The sequence below is a fragment of the Suncus etruscus genome, chromosome 2, assembly GCF_024139225.1.
Source record: "Suncus etruscus isolate mSunEtr1 chromosome 2, mSunEtr1.pri.cur, whole genome shotgun sequence".
Lineage (NCBI taxonomy): Eukaryota > Metazoa > Chordata > Mammalia > Eulipotyphla > Soricidae > Suncus > Suncus etruscus.
In genome coordinates, this window is record NC_064849.1 from 102,074,217 (window position 1) to 102,097,021 (window position 22,805).

The 22,805-nt window shown below is 44.3% G+C and overlaps 1 protein-coding gene across 1 annotated transcript in view; it reads left to right on the forward strand.

Moving 5' to 3' along the window:
- Positions 1-6,828: 6,828 nt before the first annotated feature.
- The window catches only part of OSMR (oncostatin M receptor), a 66,239-nt gene continuing 50,262 nt past the window's right edge, over positions 6,829-22,805 (forward strand). Inside the window, exon 1 of the mRNA XM_049769047.1 lies at positions 6,829-6,931. The gene's annotated coding sequence lies outside the window, so the exon portion shown is untranslated. The remainder of the gene's footprint in view (positions 6,932-22,805) is intronic.

Sequence of the window (22,805 nt, forward strand, 5' to 3'; positions counted from 1 at the left end):
CTGCAGTTTTTGGATGCCTAGGGAGGAATCTCTCACCCCCTCCCCCCAAGGCCCGATTAACCAGGCGTGGCCCTGAAGACCCGCCTGGTGTGGGGGGAATCATGCTCTCCTGGACAAAGTGGTCAGCCCAGGGTCCTATGGCTAGCTGTCCTGCCCAGAGCCCCCATCATACCAGTCAAAAGCCCACGAAATCCTGGCATGTGGAGTGTTCTGGTCCCAGCCGAGCCTCTGTGGTTTTTGGATGCCTAGGAAGGATTTCTCACCCCCTCCCCCCAGGGCCCGATTAACCAGGCGTGGCCCTGAAGACCCGCCTGGTGTGGGGGAATCTTGTTCCCCTGGACTAAGTGGTCAGCCCAGGGGTCCTATGGCCAGCTGTCCTGCCCAGAGCCCCCAACATACCAGGCAAACACACCAAGAAATCCTGGCATTCGGAGTGTTCTGGGCCCAGCCAAGCCCCTGCAGTTTTTGGATGCCTAGGGAGGAATCTCTCACCCCCTCCCCCCAAGGCCCGATTAACCAGGCGTGGCCCTGAAGACCCGCCTGGTGTGGGGGGAATCATGCTCTCCTGGACAAAGTGGTCAGCCCAGGGTCCTATGGCTAGCTGTCCTGCCCAGAGCCCCCCATCATACCAGTCAAAAGCCCACGAAATCCTGGCATGTGGAGTGTTCTGGTCCCAGCCGAGCCTCTGTGGTTTTTGGATGCCTAGGAAGGATTTCTCACCCCCTCCCCCCAGGGCCCGATTAACCAGGCGTGGCCCTGAAGACCCGCCTGGTGTGGGGGAATCTTGTTCCCCTGGACTAAGTGGTCAGCCCAGGGGTCCTATGGCCAGCTGTCCTGCCCAGAGCCCCCAACATACCAGGCAAACACACCAAGAAATCCTGGCATTCGGAGTGTTCTGGGCCCAGCCAAGCCCCTGCAGTTTTTGGATGCCTAGGGAGGAATCTCTCACCCCCTCCCCCCAAGGCCCGATTAACCAGGCGTGGCCCTGAAGACCCGCCTGGTGTGGGGGGAATCATGCTCTCCTGGACAAAGTGGTCAGCCCAGGGTCCTATGGCTAGCTGTCCTGCCCAGAGCCCCCATCATACCAGTCAAAAGCCCACGAAATCCTGGCATGTGGAGTGTTCTGGTCCCAGCCGAGCCTCTGTGGTTTTTGGATGCCTAGGAAGGATTTCTCACCCCCTCCCCCCAGGGCCCGATTAACCAGTCGTGGCCCTGAAGACCCGCCTGGTGTGGGGGAATCTTGTTCCCCTGGACTAAGTGGTCAGCCCAGGGGTCCTATGGCCAGCTGTCCTGCCCAGAGCCCCCAACATACCAGGCAAACACACCAAGAAATCCTGGCATTCGGAGTGTTCTGGGCCCAGCCAAGCCCCTGCAGTTTTTGGATGCCTAGGGAGGAATCTCTCACCCCCTCCCCCCAAGGCCCGATTAACCAGGCATGGCCCTGAAGACCCGCCTGGTGTGGGGGGAATCATGCTCTCCTGGACAAAGTGGTCAGCCCAGGGTCCTATGGCTAGCTGTCCTGCCCAGAGCCCCCATCATACCAGTCAAAAGCCCACGAAATCCTGGCATGTGGAGTGTTCTGGTCCCAGCCGAGCCTCTGTGGTTTTTGGATGCCTAGGAAGGATTTCTCACCCCCTCCCCCCAGGGCCCGATTAACCAGGCGTGGCCCTGAAGACCCGCCTGGTGTGGGGGAATCTTGTTCCCCTGGACTAAGTGGTCAGCCCAGGGGTCCTATGGCCAGCTGTCCTGCCCAGAGCCCCCAACATACCAGGCAAACACACCAAGAAATCCTGGCATTCGGAGTGTTCTGGGCCCAGCCAAGCCCCTGCAGTTTTTGGATGCCTAGGGAGGAATCTCTCACCCCCTCCCCCCAAGGCCCGATTAACCAGGCGTGGCCCTGAAGACCCGCCTGGTGTGGGGGGAATCATGCTCTCCTGGACAAAGTGGTCAGCCCAGGGTCCTATGGCTAGCTGTCCTGCCCAGAGCCCCCATCATACCAGTCAAAAGCCCACGAAATCCTGGCATGTGGAGTGTTCTGGTCCCAGCCGAGCCTCTCGGGTTGTTGTTTTTTATGTTTGTAGTTTGGATCATACCAAGAGGCACTCAAGGGTTACTCCTGACTCTGTGCTCAGAAATTGATCCTGGCAGTGTCGGGGGACCATATGGGATGCTGGGGATCCAACCCAGGTTGACAGCATGCAAGGCAAATGCCCTAGAAATGTGCTATCACTCCGACCTGTAGCACTTGGAAAAAAGTTTATGTCTGGTAAATGGAGGGCTTCATGGATGGTAGAAGGAAGTTCAAGGAAGTTCTCTGCCTTTCCTTCTGTGTTTCTACTTGATCACTCTAGTGCTTTATGATAAATTTTATATTAAAAATATTAAAGTCCTATTCGATTTTTCTAACACAAAATGCAATCACAAAATAACATTTTAATTTCCATTATTTTTTTCTGATACATAAGTATCATCACTGGTACTAAATACAGCAGCATGCCTTAAGACTTAAAAGTGAATTATTACGATGTCAAGTGTGACTGACAACAAAAAGTTCTGCAAGAGTATCTACAAGATGCTACAAGAGTATTTGTAAGTATCTACAAGAGATTTGTAAATCATTATCCACTACTTGTCTGATAAACCAATTCCTTCCCACAACTACCAATTTCTTCAATCTCCATCATTTTGGCTACCTAATTCTGCCCAACATATAGGTAGAGGTATTTACAATAGTTATGTCAAATCACAATTGGATTTTACAATGTACATAGCTTATCTCATGTATCAACCTCTATACTCATATTCATTCAGTCATCTCTAATATTTCTGACTATTCTGGAAATATTTTTCCTCTAACAATTTGGATGAGATGGGGTATTTGATAATTCATTTCCATTTTTAACTGGTATTTATTTTATGGATAGTATATTCCTGGGCTATAAATTCTTGCTTCTTCAATTTCTTCTGTGATATCTTTGTCTTCCATGCAATCTCCTCTTCAGGGTTAGGAACACTTTTTCTTTTGCAGAAAAGATCCTTTCCATGTGTCAGAGAGAACTCATGTCAGGGTGATTCAAACCATGATCCCTTTGGGTTCTAAGAACATTGTGGATGCTTTGTTCTCTGGATGTGCTCAGTGACCAAAGACTATATCCAGACTTATGTTCAGCATTATTCTCTGCATTTTGAAACATGTGCATGAAAAATGCAGCACTCTTTGTAGGCCACTGGCCAACTCGAGCCCCTCTGGGACCACCTACAGTCTCCACTACATTAACATGGAATGGCTTACAGTGCTTCTGGAGAGTGACAGCATCCAGATGTCTGTGGTTTTCAAGTTATGCATGTCTTTAATGACCTATAAAGTTTCCCATATGTTTTTCAGAGCCAAGTGAGGCTTGAACTTTATTTGCATAATTTTGTAGGGCTTTTCAGGTCAAGCAAATTGCAAACCAGTTTGAGAACACTTAGGGTAGATTATAGAGAAGAAAAAGTGTATTTCCGATGGAAAATGGAGGGAAAGTAGGATGAATTAGGGATCATTCCCTTTATCTCAAATTTAATAGCCAAATTAAAGATTGAGTCTTTAGGAGAAAGGCAGAGGAAAGTAGAGTTTGAAATTAAACATATTGATTTTGATGTACAGGTAAGTTGGTCTGGAGTGTACATGAATCAGATCAAGGAGTAGGAAGATTTGATGGCCACCTTTGCACAGATGACAACTGAATGTGACTTGGAACACTTGGGCCACAATGTGGATTCCAAGACTGTCACGCATAGAGCTTTAGGACCAAACCAGTATTTAGAATAAGCAGAGAGAAAGGACCCTGGAAGGTGATGGAAAAGAAAGTCAGGAAATGGTTTGGGGGAGGTAGATATGGAGAGAGCAATGCTACTAAAATCAAATGATGAGAACAAGGTAGGGGAGGTGTCAAACAAAGCAGAATAAATATGTGTCTTTAGATTGGGATTTTATCGATGCTAAACAAGGGAAGACATTTTAGTTCATTGTTAAATATGCTGTCATCATTTCAGCTATTTTCTGGACAAATATTAAAACTAATCTTTGGAATATAACTTTTATATCACTCTGTGAGGGCTTCCATAACATATCATACCAAATTGGGTGCCTTCAAACATGAAATCAAAATATTGGCAACTGAGTTCCTTCTGTGGAGCTCAGGGGAAGGATGTGCTCAGTCCTTTCACCCAGCATCAGCAGGTTGCCAGTAATCCTTGTCATTCCTTGTTATAAGGAATCATATCTGCCTCCATTAGCACTGGAATTCTCACTGAGTCTGTCCAAATTCTCTTCTCTTACAAGGACAACAGTTATTGGGTCAATTCAATATGCTCTTACTTTACCACAATAAAATTTTCAAGAATGTTTCCATGTAGGATCATTTTTCCGGGCCCTAACATCCTATGATAAGTGTATGATCACAAATTTACAGGCGCTCTAGCAAATGACCCTGGAAAAGGGGCTAATCCTAAGAAACTATAATAGAAACAAAATAGGTTAATTGTATGTTTACACCAATATTTTTATGCCTGTTTTCTTCCATAGTATAAAGTAAGTTAATCCTCAATCTGTAAAAATTCTTCATATTATAAGAGACACTCCTCTGAAGATTTTTTATAAAGAAAATAACTGGATTTTTTTTTTTTTTTGCTCATACACTGATATGCTTAGATCAGAAAGCCCTTCCAATCCTTTGGGACCCCACATGACTGGGTTTCCTTATATCTGAGAAAGGCTAAGTTAATGGACTCTGCAACTCTTAATGAGAGGTGAGGCGAAGGACCATAATTTACTTAGGCATAAATACCTTTTCCTAATAATCATAAAATATTTAGATGCATCATGAATCTGTGCTACCATCAGGTACTTAAATGTATTTGTCTTTTAAAAAGTTACTCTCCTGGAAAGACACTGAAAAGGAGAAAAATACAAAATAATAAAAATAAACAAACGTTACATGCCATTGTTTTGACAGCGAGTTATTTAATAGACTAAGAAGAGGTTGTGAAGACACCCTGCATGGGCAACACTCCCCTCCCCTCATTTTTGCTTCTGTTCCCCCACACTCCTTAGTCTGACCAGACCATCGACTATAGGAGTGTTTCCCCAGGTACCTAGACCTGAGCCAGTCTTGAACTCACGTCAACTCACCCAAGAATCCCAGAGACCATCTTAGCCTGAAGATAGCTTTGCAAGCATTCAGGATGTTTTTCATTGGGCTGAAAACTATAAAGATGGAGTAGCTATGTGTTGCAAAAGCCCCTATATTTGAAACACCTATTTCAAACACTGGGTGGCAATTTTGTTTGTTGGTTTTTGGACCACACCTATCTGAGCTCAGTGAGCAACCTTATAAACCTGGGTCCTCTTGCCTGCAAGGGAAGTTACTTAACCTCTAAACTATCTGTGCATCCTCTGGAAGGCATTTTTAAGGGGAAAGGTAAGTCAGAGAGTGGAGAAGCAGATCTTATGAGAAACACATGCTTTGGACACAGAGCTACAAAACTCCTAATGGGGACATTTCTAGGAAATAAGAACTGGGATCCAATGATTATGTTTACACAGGGTTTGTTTGTTTTAATTTGTAAAGCAAACGTTTTATTAATCAGAAACATAAAACTTTTCTTATTCCACTATCTCCACAGTCAGGCTTTAAGTAGATTTTTGCCTATTTCTATCAGACTTGTCACCAATTTATTGGGTTTCAGGAAATAAATTAAAATTTTTTATTTTGTTACACTGGTGATGGGGAGGTGTCATCTGATATGACTGAAACTCAACCACAATCATGTTGGTAACCAAGGTGTTTAAATAAAAAATATTAATTAAAAACTTTTTAATTTTAATTTAAATAATTTTAATTTCTGGCCCAGACCACAGAGCCAGAAGTAAACCCTGAGTACATCAGAGTATTAAAAAAAAAAAGTGGGAGGTTTGGATCAATAGAATAACAATAGTATAGGTTGCTTGCCTTGCATGCGGCTGACCCAGTTCAATCCACTGCACCATGAGAATTTTTCAGTACAGAGCCAGTAAAAAAGCCCTGAGCATTGCTGGGTGTGACACTAAACACCCCCCCCCCCAAAAAAAAAAACCCAAAACCAAAGCTTTATTATATGAAAACTATTTCTTGGGGGTTTTGTTTATATTTTTCATAGGGGGAGGATGCCATGGAACATTGTTCTTGGAGCGTGGAGTCAAGCAGCTCAATGGCCATTGGGCCAGCAGGGCCACAGGGATGATGCTCTGGGGGGTGGGGGGGGGGGCTCCAGGGCTGCAAAGTTATTGTTGGGGTGGAAGGGGCAGGCAGTTCTGCTGGGGATCCAACTCGGAGCCTTGCATCTATCTGCAAGACAGACGCACCACCGACGTCGGAGTTACAGCGTCAGGTTCAAGACTGATCGCTCGTCCCTTGCCAGGAGCTTTTCTGCCGGGGAGCCCCAGGCCGCAGCGTCGGGTGGGCACCCCCGTAGGTCCCGGCCTGAGACCCGGGACGCGCCAGAGTTTTCCGCTTCCACTTGGGCTCCCCCAGGCCGCTCCCACTTCCTCCCGGTCTTCGCCCAGCTGGATCCGGGGCCGCACCTTCCACCGCGGGGTCCCGTCCTCTTCCTGGGGGACCCCAAGGAGGCGGATTCCAGCGGGTCCCCCAAGGACCAAGAGTACACAGCCGGACGGGAAATTGCAAAAGTCTTCGCTCAGCCCCTGTGCCCTCCCCGGGATCTTCCCGGCAGCTCCCTTCCCCGCCCTCGCCCACAGCTGATTCATAGCCCGGGAGCGCGGGGGCCGCCTCGGCACGTCCAGCCGGGCCCTCTACTCGCGCGCGGGGCAGCCACGGCGCGTCCAGCCCGGCGGCCGTCTGCACCCGCTTGTGGCCTCCTTGTCGCCCAAGGATCGGCTCTGCCGCCCCGCGTGAGTATCCCCGGACCCCGCTCCCCTCAATGTCCCATCCGCGCCATCCGTCCCTCCTTCCTCGGGCGCTTTTCCGACGGACCCACTCGGGAAACGCCATCGCCCTTGGGCGCTTCCCGCGCAGATGGCCTCTCGTCCCCTCTAAGGCACCGTCCTGGGCCCCTAGATTCCTGGGGCTCCAGGCCCGATAGTCGGGGCCGGGTTAAGCAATGCGGGTCAGTTTTTCCTACCTGGCAAGGCAGAGATTGAAGCGTCCAGAGCAGATGCACCCCGCTTCTCCCTCTTCCCGCTTCTCCCCCCCCAGGAATAAATTAGGGGGTCCCTTCCCAGCACCCGCTGCGGGATTTTCTTGCACTTTTGTTTGGGACCGCATTCAGCATTGCTCACAGCACTTTCTCCCAACTCTGCACTCTGGCGAGCTCTATGGACCATATGGGATGCTGAGGGTCGAACTCAGGTCCGCCACATGCAAGACAAATGCCTTGCCCACTATACTATCACTTTGGCCCCGCAATCCTATATCTTAGTTCCCACCACGTTGGCTCTTGCTTTGGATTCGTCTCCCTTTAATCTTCCCTCTGCACCCTGTTGCAGGAGTGGAGTGGGGAGAGGGTCTTACAGGCCCTGCAAGGGATGGAGGACCTTGAAGGGAACCTTGCCTGCACCCACATTTACCCATTGCCCCGCGCGAGCTGGGTCTGGTATCGCTGTAGTGGAGCAGCCCAAGGAATCCTGTTTTGAGAGCCCCTTGACCTGTCCTTGATCCAGGAGTGTATCTGTCCATCCCCGGGCTTGAAGTTGGGGGTGGGTGGGTGGGTGGGGATTTAGGGAGAAAGGATAGAGGGCTTCTGAGAAAAGTCCACAGCAAGCAGGAAGACACTTGGGGACTGACTTATCTCCAACCCAGAAGGAGAGAATGAGGGTTAAAGGGAAAGAAAGCAGGGTATATAGATGAAGGCATCGTTATAGACTCAAATGTATTCTTTATTTTGAGCTGGGAAGAAAGAAGTTCTGGATCTTATTCCCACCTCAACAGACTGTGGAATTAGCTGTCATTAATTAAACTTATCTTGGCCAAGTGCTGTGTTGCCTCTTCGCCTCAGTTATCTCGACTGCAAAATAATAAGGCTTCTTTCTCACCATGGCCCCAGTACCATTCTAAATCACATGTCCTAGTTCTCTTAGCACAGGCGCTGCGGTTTGTGTACATTAAACCACATACCAGTGGTGATATGTACTGGACACTGATGTGTTAAATCTCAAAGAAGTGCTAGTTTTACTCATTCTCGTCTTATCAGTGAAGAAACTCAGGCCCAGAAAGGAAAAGTAAATTTTCAAGGTCACACAGTGAGGAAATGGGAGAGGGAGGTTTTGGAGTCCAGCTATAATCACTACACTGGGCCTCAAGCTCTTGGTCCTTTTTGAATGGCCCTGAGGGTGGGGCTAACTAATGTCCCTGCTTTGTCTCTCCTAGGCTGCTTAAAGCAGACCCTGGAAACTGAAGCCCCCCCCCCCATCATGTGACTAGAAGTTCCCATGTATAGCTGTGTTTTGAGTCATTCCTGAATTGCAGAGGAGTGCATTCTACCTCCAGCTACCTATCTGAATGGTTTAACTGTGTCCAGTTTGGCATCTCCCCTGGTGACCCTAATGTCCCCAGTGGCTGGGAGCTCACATCTGTCTGATCAGCCCCAGTTTGTGGTTGAAACGTGCGTCCTTGAGACTTACATATTGGTTTGCTACTGCTGCCCCAGCAAATCAATCTAAGCCTCTGGTCTCAGCGACCACCGAAAGGAAAGGGATCGTTTTAGGTGTCCAGTAGGACAGGAGCTGCAGAGGGGAGCACAGGTAACACTCCTCTTTTTTTTTTTTATCCTTTTTTTAATCCCTTTTTTACCCTCTTCTTGAGCTGAATGACCCATCAGGAATACCCACAGAGACTAGCTTGAGGGGTTCCAAAATATCTAACTTTTTTTTTTCATCTTTTTTGTTCTGAAACAAAGGAACCAAGTCCAGTTTTGTTGTATGTGTTTCATTTGGTTATTTTGTTGTGGTGGTTTGGTTTGGGGACCACTCCCAACCATACTTAGGACTTACTCTTGACTCTGTGCTCAGGGAAAAACTCCGGGTGGGATTCAGAGGACCATATAGGGTGCTAGGGATTGAACCGGGGTCAGCCTAATGTCGGTGCCCTACCCACTCACTGCACTGTTGATCTGGCCTCTGATTTCAGGTTTGAAAGAAGACCCAGGCAAGGTAGTAAGGTGATTTGACAAGGGGAAGGAGTCTTTTTCTTATGGGAGATTGACTGGGCATTGCTGGCCAGGGAGAAGGAAGTTTTTGTGAATGTTATTTTTTTTCACAGGATAAACCCTGGCACTCCTTTTCTTGAAATAAGTGGAACTTTCTCTGATTTTATGTGTGAAATGGGGGAGGCAGACAAGGGATGAAATAAATAAGAGATCCCGGGTTTATCAGACAAAATCTGTCCCTCTTGCAGACTTCCTTGAAGCTACATGAAGCAGGAATTTTTCTTCCAGTTATTGTCTTTGGCTTCAAAGAATTCCTTTCCCTATCTTAGAGTTCTTTCCAAATTGGTCCTTATCTCCTTTGCTAATGGCCGTCTGTGACTCCACAGTAGAAATGTAATGTATTCATCCATTTTAGAGGTATTGCTGGCAGGAAGGGCCACACCCCTAAAAGTACTCCCAGTTACTGTGCTCAGGGCTCATTTCTGGTGGGCCTCAGAGGACCATATATGGCACCAGAGATTAAACTTGGGTCCCATGTGCAAGGTAAGTGTTTTACCTGCTGTACTATCACTCCAGTCCGTATTCTTCTTTGGTGATAAACATTAGGTTGTTTGCAGTTATTCAGCATTAGCAATGATGCTTTAATGCATTTATCTGAGTATTTTGGTGGAATAGCTTGCTAAGAAAGGTCTCTTTGCATCCAAGTGCTTTTCCATTTCTCAGCTCCATCAATACAATTCTTCAAATTGTCCCCACCCCATGTACTAATATAAACTCAGAGCATGATAATCTTTTCCTCATTCTCCCTAACACCCACTGGTACCTTTTATTATTAAAATATTAAGTGTCTAAAATTCCAATCTGATATTGGTGAGATTCTGTCTAGAATTTTCATTTTCATTTTGCCAATTGCTACTGTGCTTCAATCTCTAAATATTTATGGATCATTTGTGTGGATCTCTGCATTATCTTCTCATATCCTTTGCTCCTTTTTCTGTTAAATTGCATTTTCTTATGTCTTTTGATTACAAAAGAGCTATATCTTTGTAGAATCTTAATCCTTTGTGATAGATGATGCATATATTTTTTTCTAGTGAGCTGCTTTTCCTCCCCACTCCTGTACCGTTTTGTGAAATTTATAAAAGGACATTTTATGAATATAAACTATTTTTAAGCTTACAGGCCAGCACTGTTAAGTCCATGTACATATGCCCAGTAGTCATCATTGCCACCCTCTTCCAGGACTCCTTGCACTTTTCAGTACTAGAATTTTGTACTCATTCAAAATAAATTCTCCATACTAGAGAGGTGGGGTTAAGGCACTTATCTGCTTTGCATATAGTCAATCCTGGTTCCAGCCCCCAATACACATGAGCACTGCCTGAAACAGGAAACAGGAGTAACTCTTGAACATCTCAGGGTGTGGACCAAATCTTTTTTCATTCAATAAAACTCCACAAATTCCTTCTTTCCCTAGATATCTCTATGCAATGAGGTATTTCTGATAATCTGACTATGCAAAAATTATAGTGCATAAAGTAAATAGAGGATCATTTAGTACCTGTCATTTTGTAACTAGCTTTGATTTAGTTTAGCATATTATAGCAAGTATCAGAATATCCTTTCATTTTTAGGCTAAATAATATTCCACTCTTTGTATGTAACACATTTTCCTTACCTAGTCATAATGCTAGTGACTTTAATATCTTCTGACTCAAAAAATTTTAGAATTGGGGCCAGAAACATAGCACAGTGGAGAGGGCATTTGCCTTGCATGGGACCAACCCTGGTTCTAACCTCAGCATCCCATATGGTCCCCCAAACCTGCTAGGAATAATTTCTGAATGTGGAGCCAGGGGCAACTCCTGAGCACCACTGGGTGTGGCCCAAAAATAAAAAAAAAATTTAGATTCATAATTTACTCTAAATTTTGTTTTTATAATTAAATAATTATTTTTGGCATATCTCATGCTGGTACTTTATACTTTAGCTTTAATAATACATATTTTCTTATCTAGTAATATACATTCATACTTAAAATATTTGGAGCCAGAGCAATAGTACAACAGTACTTGCCTTCATGTGGCCAACCCAGATTTAAGCCCCAGCACCCAGTCTGGTCTCCCAAGCCTGCAAGGGAGTGATCCCTGAACATAGAGCCGGAAGTAAGTTCTGAGCACCACCAGATGTGACCCCCCCAAAACAAAAACATTAATTTAAGAGTATACACTTGGGGGCCAGAGTGTCAGTGCAAGCGGTAGAGCATTTGCCTTGCATGTGCTAACCTAGGACAGACCACAGTTCAATGCTCTGATGCCCCATATGGTCCCCCAAGCCAGGAGCGATTTCTGAGCACATGACAGGAGTAACCTCTGAGCATCACCGAGTATGGGCACAAAAAAAAAAAAAAAAAAAGAAAGGAAGAAAGAAAGAAAGAAAAGAAAAGGAAAAAAAGAGTATATACTTGTATTTAATTTTTTTTGTTTGTTTGTTTTTGGGTCACACCTGGCAGCACTCAGGGGTTACTCCTGGCTCTATGCTCAGAAATAGCCCCTGGCAAGCACAGGGGACCATATGGGATGCCGGGATTCGAACCACCGTTCTTCTGCATGAAAGGCAGATGACCTACCTCCATGCTATCTCTCTGGCCCCATGCTTGTACTTAATTTTTAGTGGACATTTTAATTATTTAATTTTACAGTGTCAAAAATAAAACTCAGGGCCCCACTCATATAAGACAAGTGCTCTGCACCTGAGCTATATCCCTCACCTATATATATATATATAGGTATATATATACACATACATATATGTGTATATATACATATTGTGTACATATATATGTATATATGCATATATATGTATATTTGGTTTGGGGGCTGCACCCAGCAGTGCTCAGGGGTTACTCCTGGCTTTGCACTCAGAAATTGCTCCTGGCAGGCTTGGTAGAGCTATAGAATATGGAATGCTAGAATCGAACCCAAGTCCATCCCTGGGTTGATCATGTAGCTACAGCCTTACTGCTGTGCTATCTCTCCGGCTTCCAAAAAATATTTTTAAATAAATAATTCTGATTCATTTTCTCTTTCATAAAAACTTTGCAGAGTGCCTTTTTAGTTCAAGAAATCCTGTTGGATTTTTTTCTTAACATTTTCCTGGATTTGCCACTATTGGTAAATTTCTTTATGCCTCATGTCCATTCTGCAATGCAGACATACAGGAAACATGCTAGTTTGGAAAGGCCTGTTCTGGGGAGTGAGTGACTCATCTAGTTTCAAATTCTGGATTAACTTTATCAAACGTGAACAAGTTCTTTTTAACCTTTCTTCACCTTAATTTCCTCACTACAGATTAGGACCTATTTAAGGACCTCTTTCATAGGTTATTGTGAGGATTCAGTAAATAAATGAGTGAAAGTCAGTTGGCAAAGTCCAAGGTAGAGAATTTGTCTCTAAAAAGGGTTGCTTGTACCATGTCCGTTTTGACCACTATATTCCACTGGGAGCACTGCAAAATGCCTTCTTAGGAAAGGAGCTGGTGCCTCTTTCCCTTTCTGTGTGGAGAGTATATTTAGAATCATATAATCCATATTGAAATAGTAGTATCTCTCCAAACTGCTGTTCTTCTCAAAATAGTGTTTCTCAAGAAAATGTCTCTGAATCTCCCATTCTTATATATATGACAATTCCTATCCAATAGGCTTAAGATGCAACCTGAGATTTCATCAAATCAGTAGTACTGGTCCTTCATCCATACTCTGAGTCTAGAGGCCAGAGAGATAGCATGGAGGAAAGGCATTTGCCTTTCATGCAGAAGGTCATTGCCTCAAATCCCGGCATCCCATATGATCCACCGTGCCTGCCAGGAGCGATTTCTGAGCATGGAGCCAGGAATAACCCCTGAGCACTGCTTGGTGTGACCACCACCCCCCCCCCAAATACTCTGAGTCTAGATATTTTATTTATTTTTTTTTGAGTCTAGATATTTTAAGTCTACTGGTAGTGACAGTGTTTCCCATGGGAAAGGAGGTGACTGGCAGGACATATAAACTGTTTTGTTTTCAAATATGCTAAAGAAGTAAAGTATAGCTGTGTTGTTTTTTATTTCCTTTTTCTCTGTCTGTAAAATGATAGAGGATTAGTAAACACACTAACTATATTGTCAAATTCTATTTTAAGATATGAAATCACTAAAGCCATTAACTCCCTGAGTTATTTAAAACTGTTGACTTAGGAGGAAGATCATATCCATCCAGCCCAAGAATAAAATCTAAAGTCAGCTCAAAAAGTCACAATTGCAAGAGTCCTAGCAAAGAGGAAAATGTTAAAACACAAGAAACATTGGGGAAATGTAGGAGTACTCGGGTAGGCTGCTTGCCTAGTGCACAACCAGTGAATGCAGGTTCAGTCTGCAACACCCTATACAGTTCCCTGATTACTGAGTATAGAGCTGGGGTAAACTCTGCCTCCACAGTGAAAGAAAAACAAATGAAAAGAACTCTTCGTGCTCCTGTATGTGTTTCTGCAAAAAGCACCAGCCCTTGAGGAGAGGGTAATCATCAGTTAAGTCTACCCACTGAGTCATTTTTCTCGAACTCTGACTCCATGAGGCTGAGCTAGTGAACCTCATTAAACTAGTATCTGACATGATTGATATCTGAATCAACCAATAGTGTCAGCTTTTTTAGCCCTCTTGGGGCATAAGGTTCAAGTGTGGAAATAATGGAATCCCTGTGACCTGTACAGAACTGAATTAGGGGTGTGAGCACATCCAGACTAGAGGAAGCATTTCTCTCATCTCCCTCCTTCACCAGATCCAGGCCTATCTTTCTGTGTTAGAAGCTGATGTGTCTGATTGTCTGCACAATACAGCCAAGAAGACGCCATCGAACACAATCTCCAGGGCCCAAATCCGGTAAGGGCCCCACCCAATAAGGCAAGAGCCAGAGGAGCCAGAGGAGCATGGCTTTGTACATCTTCTAACCCATGAACCTCCTCACAGCACATAGTAAAAACCATTATACAAGTGTTGCAATGGGGAAACAATGCATGACAACACCTCACATAGAAAATGAAGATGACCTGAAAAGCCTCTCAGATAATGAGTTTAGAGTATTAATATGGAGGATGCTCAAAGAACTCAAAGCAAGCATAGATTCAACTGAACATACCACAGTGATAGAACTCAGAAAACTCTAAACTCAACAATAAATGTGCAAAACTCAGTAGATGAAATGAAAACCTCAGTGGAAAGCCTTTCCAAGGGAGTAACAGCAGCTGAGAATGAGGTCAGTGAACCAGAGGATGAGATGCAGAACAACTTCATACAGCAGAGGAGATTAGAAAAGAACCTTAAAAAGCAATTGATCAGACAATGAATAAACTACTCAAAAAATGTGAACAGATGAAAATAGAAATCTTTGATAAACTCAATAAAAAGAACATAGGAATCATTTGAGTCCCAGAGACTCAGGAAGAGAATATTAAGAAGAGTTGGAAGACATGTGAGAAGAGGAAGAGGAGGAAGAAGAAGAAGAAGAAGAGGAAGAAGAAGGGGAAGAAGAAGGGGAAGAAGAATAAAAAGAAAAAAGGAAGAAGAGGAATAAAAGAGGAGGAGGAAGAAGGAAAAGAAGAGAAGAAAAAGAAGACAAGAAAATTGAAAGAAGGGGAAGAAAGAAAATAAAGGAGAGGAGAAAGAAAAAAGAGAGGCAGAAATAGAAGAGGAGGAGGAAGAAAAGAAGGAAAAGAGGAAGAAGGGGAGAAGAGAAAAGAAAATGAAGGAGGAGAAAGAAAAATAAGAGGAAGAAGTAGAAAAGGAGGAGGAAGAAGAGGAGGAAGAAGAACAAGAGAAAGAAGAAAAAGACGAATAAAAAGGGGAAATGGACTGAAGATTTATTGATAAGCATCGTGATGATGAACATGCCTGTGGTTGGGTTAGTTAAAAAATAAAAAAAATTAAGGAAGGAAGGAAGGAAGGAAGGAAGGAAGGAAGGAAGGAAGGAAGGAAGGAAGGAAGGAAGGAAGGAAAAGAAAGAAGTTGATGTGTCTTTTATCCTTTCCTTCCTCTCCCTCCCCCTTTCTTTGTTGTCACAGCAGGGACTTTCGTGGCAGCACTCCCACAAAACTGTCCTCCCTGTCTCAGAGCTGGCCTTTTCTACTTGTGGAGTGGAGATCACCCTTGCTCTCCCTGGGACTGCACTAATGGGGGAAAATGTCAGAATTCAAAATCACAACCTCACACACTGCCAGGCAAGAGCTGTACTAAGCCCCTCCCAAGCCCTGGCTTAGTTTTAGGGGTCAATTTTGGATTCTGGAAGAAATCAACAATGCAGAAATACAAACAGGTTTCATTTGGGGACTGGAGAGGAAGCACAGAGGAATATCAGGGAAAGGGAGCTGAAGAGGCAGAGGGGGCCCATGAACACAGGATACAAGGAGAAAGGAAAGCTGGACACTGGGGTGCCCGCTGCCAAACAGTTCTAAGAACATTTTAGCACCTTATGTAACAGAAATGGCTCAGCTTGTTCTTCCAGTCAGAAACAACAACTGCACCATGAGCTTAGGTGTAAAGGGGCTGCAGATTCAATGGGCAACAGTGGGATTTGCCTGGGTACTTGTTCCCACATTGGTACACGTCACATTGTACCACACTCCTCCCCTGAGATGGTTTTATGCATACAAGATTTCTGGAACATTGTTCACTACTTTTTGGACATCAGCTCATTTTTGCAGTTGGCTCTGTTTTTATTCTTTTCAACTCTTTTCTTGGTAATTCTGTATAGAAATGTGCCCTGCTTGGGCCAGAGTGGGTAGGCACATAGCACAGTGGGTAGGGCATTTGCCTTGCACGCTTTCAACCTGAGTTTGATCTCTGGATTCAGATATGGTCTCTCGAGTCTGCCAGGAGTGATAAATTGCTGAGCACAGAGCCAGGAGAACAGCGGGGTGTGAGTCCCCCCCAAAAAAAATACAAAAAAAAAAAAGAAAGTGAAAGAAAGGAAGGAGGGAAGGCAAAAAAAAAAAGAAAGAAATGTGCCCTGCTTGACTTTCCTCATTTCTTTTGATGGATAGGCTGGGTTTTTTTTTCTTCTCTATAAACAATGCCATAATGAATATGACAAATTTCCTAGTATTATTGAATTCACAGTATGCATTTTGATATTTTAATAACTACTACTCTGCTCATTGACATGGACAAACTCCACCTTTTGATCACCAGTAATAATCCCTGTTTTTCCAACTGGTTATGAATTGATGTTACAGCCTTGCTAGGCATTTAGATTCATACAGAGGTAGATATACAGAGGCACACTGGGCATACACAGACGCTGTTTTCTTTAGAAGTGGTCACAACCAGTTTTTCTTCATTCTCTTTTGGTTAGTGTTATTTTCTTTCTGGCAAATGACACAGTTGTGTCTTCTGCCAGGTTTTCTGGAGCACTCCACTCCTTGTCTTTATCATTTTATTTTTGTTTTTGTTTTTGAACCACACCCAATAACCAAGGGTTACTCCTGGCTATTTGCTCAGAAATTGCTCTTGGATTGGGGGTCTATATGTGATGCCGGGGGGATTGAACCCTGGTCCGTCCTAGGCTAGTTCGGGCAAGGCAGACGCCTTAACACTAGCACCTCCACTCCAGCCCCTATCTTTTTTTTTCTGGTTTTTGTTGTTGTTATTGTTGTTGTTTTGTTGTTGTTGTTTTTTGGGGGGGTCACATCCAGAAGTTTCTCCTGGCTTGGCACTTAGAAATTACTCCTGGCTTTTGAGAAATATTCACATAGTTTTCCCAAAAGGCTGGGAAAATAGAAATTATTTTGTTGAGTGAAATGAGTCAGAGGAAGTGGAATAGATATAGAATAATCTCAGTCATCTGTGGGATATAAGAAAAATAAAAGATAATATCTTGTGTGTTTGTATCATTACCATTAGGATGGCAGTAATATCCAGAGAAAATAGAGATGAGGGACAGGAGGACCAGTCCATGGTAGGAAGCTTGCCACAAAGATAGTAAAGTGTAGTTAGATTTAAGAAGGGTCCACTATGACCATGATAGTTGAAACTGATTATAACTGGGACAATAACTGGGTGTTGAATGAAGACAAAGTCTTATGTATGGAACCCCTTCATTAACAATAGTGTAACCACAGTGTCTAAAATGGAAAAAAGGGAGAGGGGAGAGAGAGAGAGAGAGAGAGAGAGAGAGAGAGAGAGAGAGAGAGAGAGAGAGAGAGAGAGAGATAAAATACCTGTCTGAGAGACTGGGGGGGGGATAGAATGAAAACTGGGGCCATTGGTGGCAGGAAAAGTGCACTGATGAAGGTTAGTGTATATTCTATGATAAACTCAATGAACAAATTTTTAAATTAAGACAATTCTGTAGGACCGGAGAGAGATAGCATAGCAGTAGGGTGTTTCCCTTGCACGTGGTGGACGCAGGACAGACCTGAGTTCAATTCCCAGCATCTCATATGGTTCCCTGAGCCTTCCAGTAGCAATTTCTGAGCACAGGGCCAGGAGTAATCCCTGAGCACTGCCAGTGTGGCCCAAAAACCAATATATACTATTTTGTGCCTAAATAAAGTAATTTAAAAAAAAAAGAAATTACTCCTGATAGGCTCAAGGACTATATGAATATGCTGGGGATCAAACTCAAGTCAGTCATGTGCAAGGCAAATACCCTACCCGCTGTGCTATAACTCTGGTCCCTTGTCTTTTTCTTATTGGTTCCTAACAGCTCTTAACATGTGAGAAATAATAGTCTTTTGCTGTTGTATGTAGAAACAAATGATTCCACTTTGGTGGAATTTTAGTATTGTTTGTTTATTTGCTTTGGAGCCATACCTGGTGGTTTTCAGGGCTTACTCCTGGCTCTATACACAGGTGGGCTCAGGGGCCATATGGGATACTAAAGATTGAATCCAGTTCGGCCAAATGCAAGACAAGTGTCCTACCTATACCATTGCTCCAGATGGCAATTATAGTACTAAACCTCTTAGTAGAAAATGTAACCAGTGTATCAGTCTATCTTTGTTGCTTCTGGGTTTTATATTGGGTTCATCAAAAAGTATTTGAATGCATTTCAGTCTAGTAATTGTACTGGTCTTGTTTCATACAGTTTTGTCTTTATTTACCTGGAATTAATTTCACTGAAGGGAATGAAGCAAGAGCAACAGAGATGTAATCACTATGGCTTGGTATGACTTTGTGCATATTCTGATGATCTCATTTAGTCCTTGTGCCAGTACTTCTAGGATAGGCTCTTTATTATCACTTTACAGAAATGGATGAAAAAACTTGTCTGCTGCACTTCAGAGGTGATGAGGTGTAGCTGAGTACATTAAAATCATAAGCATTAATAATCACATGATCTTGTTTACCTAAACTAAATAATAAATAAAAGCACATTATCCAGGCTCACATCATTATGGTAGAGATTTGGTCCTAAGTGGGCTATCTCAGAGCTCATGTACTATTATCTCTGGGCTATTGTTCCAGGTCCACTTTGGAAAAGAATATAGTTTGTCAAGTGAATCAAAATGTTACCTTCAGTAATTATAAATTACATTTTTATATTATAATAATATAATTGTATCTATACTAATATTGAATTACTGTAAGTCTATAATATTATTGCATACAGGCCTCTCTTTTCTTTCTTTGGCTTCACTTATGATTTATGAGACAACTTTATTTCTTTCCTTTATTCTCTTATTTTTTGGCAAGAGAGGGCATTGCTGGGAATTAAACAAAAGGCCTCACATATGCCAAGCTGCCAAGCAAGGACTCTCCCTCTGTGCCACTTCCCTGCTTCAAGAGACTTGGTTTTAATTCTGTCATCACAAATTCCAGGACTCTTGTTGAACTTTGTTGTTGTTGTTGTTGTTTTTAAGGAAATGAATTATATGAGTGCCCATTTAGAACTTTAAAACAGGTCTGACCTTTAAAATATATATATACACACATACACACACATGTATATATATATATATATAAACTCTTGGCTTGCTCTTCACACCATTATCTCCCTTAAAGATACAGATCTCACTAGCTTATTTCTACATATCTTGGTTTGCTGTCTTCTCCACTTCAGAGAAGCCTATGTCCTCACTTCAACACGTACATCTTCTCTTTCTCCTTACATACTCGCTAAGTAAGTTTTCATAAAAACTATCTTGCTTCAGGGGTGCGGAGCAATAGCACAGTCGTAGGGCATTTGCCTTGCATGTGGCTGACCCAGGACGGACCTGGGTTCATTCCCTGGTGTCCCATATGGTCCCCCAAGCCAGGAGCATTTTTCTGAGCACATGGCCAGGAGTAACCTCTGAGCATCACCAGGTGTGGCCCCAAAACAAAACATAAAACCTATCTTGCTTCAAATAAATAAAAAGAATAAATATGTAGAAACTCTTTATCAGGAGGATTTAGGATCAGGGTAGAAGAACTGCACGTTGGGTAGCATGTTTCCAAGGCCTGAACATGCAACAACCCTATTTGCTATCTGGGTTTGAACCATAGCCCTGCATGGTTTCCCAGGTGGTAAGGTGCAACACTCCCCAAATAAAAACAACAACCTATGTATGCCCTAGTCATGTGACCCCTTTCAAAGGGGGCCTCAAGGACAACCAGAAATGCTCTTTTTATTACAGTATTATTATTATTATTTTGCTTTTGGGCCATGCCCAGTGGTGCTCAGGGGTTACTCCTGGCTCTATGCTCAGAAATCACACCCGACAGGCTTGGGGGACCATATGGGATACAGGGAATCGAACCTGGATTGACCACATCCAAGGCAAATGCCCTATCCGCTGTTCTATGGCTCCAGCCCCTCTTTTATTATTTTTCAGTACAAGAATTTTACTCAGGAAATAAAGGGGGAGAGAGAGAGACAGAGAGAGACAGAGACAGAGAGAGAGAGAGAGAGAGAGAGAGAGAGAGAGAGAGAGAGAAATGGGCTTGAGAGAAAAACAAATACATGGACTTCTGCAAAACGGAAAGTGCAAAGTCCCAACCATGTCTTGGCATTTCCTCATGAAATAAAGAAAAAAGTCAAATCTTGAGAGATGTAGGAAAGTGCTAGCAATGCTCTTAGCAAAGTAGAAAGGAGAGCCAAGGAGTTAGCATGATCTGGAGCCCATGACCAATATGCTCAAGGCCTCAATTTCAATCCTTGGGACCACTTCCTTCCTTCCCCCACAAAAGCCAGATGGGCTTTTGGAAGTCCCCAGCAACACTGCATGACTATTGGGCTGAGCCCTAAACCATCAAAGCTGCAGAGCAGGGCTAAATATTCATGAGAGTGAGTACGAAGCATTCTGGGAATTGGGGTAATTGGAATTAGATTGGGGGTCCCTCCCCACAGAAAGCTAGCTGAGAAAACTGAGTGTGAGGAGTGTGAGGCACCTCCAAGGAAATAGCACTGCCCCAGATAACTCTGCCAGATGCTCGCCCATGATGCTCCCTGGATGAGCAGCTTCTTCCTTTCAAAGGATATTTGCATATGACACACCCAGTGAGGGCTTAAAAGTGTTTGGCAACACACCCACTTTCTTGGGAAGCAAGTGACTGGTCATGGTGCTTTTCAAGGGATTATTTACCAGAAACTTCCTAAGAATAAATACTCTAGTTATGATAGGACAAGAAGTGCTGGCAAAGAAGGGCAGATGGACACGGTGCTTTGAGAGATTTGTTTTATGAGCACATGGTATTCATCCAGGGGAAAGGTCAAAGACATCTTGGTTTTGCAAAGAGCTAAGATTGAAATGGAGGGGGTTAGGTTTCCTTCCCTTCCCAACTTCCAAAGAAAAGCCAAGGAATTAGGCAATATTTTGGGTAATAGGAAAAGTTAAAAAGGCCTGGGGAAGAATCTATGTTAGTTAAACTTGAAAGCACTGAGGAACAAACACGAGACAGTTGATGCCTATATGTATGCACTATAACTCACAGGCAGCAGCTGGGTGCTGGGCTGTGATGGGCCTAGTAGCTCAAGTAGCTTGGAGTCTGGTTATGCTGGAAGAGGATCTGAAAAACTGAGAGAAAGGTTCTGGGGCAGGGCCCAGTAGTGTGGGGCAGGCGGTGAAGTGAGCTTTCCCATCAGAGTTCTGCTCCACCCTGGCTTCCTCCTGCTGCTGAGTTTGGCTTAGCAAAAAGGAAAGTCTGCTGAGGGGACAGGAAAGCCCTGTGACTTTTCCTGCTTCAGAGGCAGTGCTTAGAGGGAAATTCAGCCAGGAATTCTGCAGTCTGCAGAGCAGCTGGCTGTGCTAAAAGGCACCCTCAAGTCCATGGCCGAAACCCAGGCCCCTTCTCGCAGAGACTATGCAGCACAGCCTGCCCGGATCCTGAATCTGAAAGTGTTCTTCACACAGTGCTCAGACCGCTCTGTTCTTTCTATTTCTTCAAGCAATCACCGTCCGAGCCTCTGCCTGGACATTCCACACTAATGATGTCCCCAGGAGATTCAGGTTAACATTGGGAAATTTAAGGCATGTCTCTACCAGCTATGTGCTGCCTCCTCTTTGCTATCACATTAGCAGCATCTAAACTTTACACATTGCCTGGTGAGCCCTAGATACTGTTCACCACATCTGCTCTGCTTCTCCCTAGTCAATCCATTCTTTCCAATGCTCTGGCCCAAATTATTGGACTCATCCAGGATGTCCTCATGCCATTGCCCAACTTGCTGCCAGAACCATCTGAACCATCTCTGATGTTTCTCCTAAATTGCACTTCTCCTGTCAACTCCTGGGGCAAAGCTAGTGTTATTCCCTCAAATGACAATTACTCAGTGCTTTCTCCTCAGCTTCAGCCCTCATCTCTTCTCATCATGCTTCCTTCCTACTCTGCTTCCTTCCTATTCACACCACGTCCCTCCCAGTCTCCAGTGTCCAGAGGCTCCCATCTCACCGCAAGCAAGAACCGAAGGTGAAGAAAACTATGTACCTGCCTCTTTTCTCTCTTGCATACCCTTTCACTCCAGCTCTCAGCCTCACCTCCCAGTAGTGCCTCCTGATTATCTGGGAACAGGCCAATTGGGGGTGCTCACCATTTTGGGCAAGGTCCCACAGAGAAACAGCAGGACTGGAAATCTCAAGGAGAAGTTGCATGCAAAGCAGAGGCCAGGGGACTATTAGTGCCCACAGATTCCTGCCTCTTGGAGCAAGAGATGAAAATGGAAATGGCCAGACCCAAGCAGATTTACTAGGAACTAAAAAGAAAGCATCTACAATGGGGGGAGGTGATGGAGAGAGAGAGAGAGAGAGAGAGAGAGAGAGAGAGAGAGAGAGAGAGAGAGAGAGAGAGAGAGAGAGAGAGAGAGAGAGAGAGAGAGAGAGAGAGGGAGAGGGAGAGGGAGAGGGAGAGGGAGAGAGGGAGGAAGGGAGGGGAGGGGAGGGGAGGGGAGAGGAGAGGAGAGTCAGTCTTTCTGGAGAAAAAGAGCAGTTTTCAGAAATCTCATTAGACCTAAGGCCCCTCCAACCTGGGCATCAAGAGGAAGACAGGCAGAAGGGATGATGGCTCCTGTCTGGCGGTTTGTGACATTCCACACAGGGGATGGCACCAACTTCACATGCAGCCTTCAAATACCTGCCCTGGGCAGCCAGTATTCTTGTCTGTCCCACAGCCATCAG